At 34.5% G+C, this 1789-nt stretch overlaps 1 non-coding gene across 1 annotated transcript; it reads left to right on the top strand.

The window, feature by feature from the left end:
* The first annotated feature begins 1388 nt into the window (after window positions 1-1388).
* LOC122117390 lies at window positions 1389-1494 on the top strand. The gene has a single exon (XR_006149141.1). It is a non-coding gene; the product is annotated as a U6 spliceosomal RNA (small nuclear RNA).
* The last annotated feature ends 295 nt before the right edge of the window (window positions 1495-1789 follow it).

The raw sequence follows: 1789 nt of genomic DNA, 5'->3' as shown, positions 1-1789 counted from the left end.
TCTCTCAGAACGAAAAGTTCTATCTTTCCTCTTATTTTGTTTCTTGTAAACTCTGACTCATTGCTCTTTCCTGACCACTGTTGGTTCCTGTTTTCTGTCAGCTGGCTGGCACTGCCACATTTCTTACTGAGGCAATGAGAAGACATGAGCCACAGATCCCAGAAATAATCAGACATGTGGTGATTGCAAGCCTTACACAACCTTCAGAACTCAGAATCACTCTGGGAAATTATTAACTGGGGATAACTGGCTGGAAGATGATGTTTATTCCAGTGAGATGAGAGAATACTGGTACCTCCATATTCTCTAGTAACAAGAGATTCTGTCTAGGAAAACCTGAGACATGTACCTAGATCTTAAAGAGTCATCATGCACAATAAATGATATTGACTTCCAAAAAAAATCCTACAATGGCTGGGTTCTGATCCATGCCTATAATCCTAGCTACTCCGGAGGCTCAGATATGAGGATCACAGTTCAAAGCCAGCCAAGGCAGGAACAACTTTAAACTCATATCTCCAATTATCTACTATAAAACTGGAAGCAGCACTGTGATAGAGTGTTAGCCTTGGGCAAAAACTCAGGGACAGCACTCAGACCCCAAGTTCAAGCTCTAAGACCAAAAAAAGAAAATCCTACAATGAAGAAATATAGAAACAGACAAACAAATACCCTCAGGCTTTTCCAGTAAGGTGTGAAACCAGGGAAACCTTTTAAATTCTTAAACATAACACATATATACCTCTGATGACTGATGAATATGCTAAAGAATGTACTTTGAAAACATTTAAGAATCATAGTAATATTAAAACAGAAAGGCAAAAAATGGGATGAGAAATGAAGTGGCCAATATAGTAGAATAAGCTTAGAGTCAATATTATGGTTTTCCAGATGTGTTTGCAGCCCTGAGTCTGGACTGCACATATTCCTATAGGATTGTCTTGATTTAAGTAGTGTCTGAGCCACTGGGCTGATCTGTCACTTTCATAAGACTTTGGTTCATTTAATGATAGGTCAACAAGTAATGACTGCTAAGAACCAAGGTTTCTCTTGCTTTTAAATGTGCTAGAATTTCCAAAAATTGAAATAAAGTTGATTATATATATATATATATATATATATATATATATACTTTAAATAATGAGAATACATACTGCAACAGTATTTGCTAATAAAGCTAAAAGGTTTTTTTTTTTTTTTTACAGAAACAGTGAAAAGGTGTTTTCAGACAGACCAGTTTTGAAATCCTGTCTTACCCGTATGACTTATCACCTTTTAGTTCCATATTTGTAAAAAAAAATATTTTACTTGTAAGCTAATCCAAGTATTAGAAATAGCATATACATTCTCAGGAATCATTATATCATACTTGTTAAAGGACAAAATGCATATTCACTTTGGCAACACATATACTAAAACTAGAATCATAAAGAGAAGATTAGTATTGCCCATGTATAAGATAATAAGCAAATCTGTGAAGTGTTTCATATTTTGTAGGAATAAAAGGAACAATTGTATACTGTTGTGAAAGTATAAATTAGTGTGATTACTGTGGAAATCAATATGGAGGGGCCTCCACAAAAAAAATAAAGAATGGATCTACCATGTAATCCAGAAATCCTGTTTTGTACCCAAAAGTACAAAATTCATTTTTGTAGAGATACCTGGGTATCTGTGTTTATCATAGATCTATTCACGAATAGCCAGGTTGTGTTATTATTCTAGATGCTCAACAATGGATTAATGGATAAAAATTATAGTGCAATCAACTCCAAATGGATCAAAGACC

This window comes from Dipodomys spectabilis, unplaced genomic scaffold (genome assembly GCF_019054845.1).
Source record: "Dipodomys spectabilis isolate Male_0828 unplaced genomic scaffold, ASM1905484v1 ptg000140l, whole genome shotgun sequence".
Classification (NCBI taxonomy): domain Eukaryota; kingdom Metazoa; phylum Chordata; class Mammalia; order Rodentia; family Heteromyidae; genus Dipodomys; species Dipodomys spectabilis.
The sequence above is the reverse complement of the archived record's forward strand: the minus strand, read 5'-3'. Positions and strand labels throughout refer to the sequence as shown.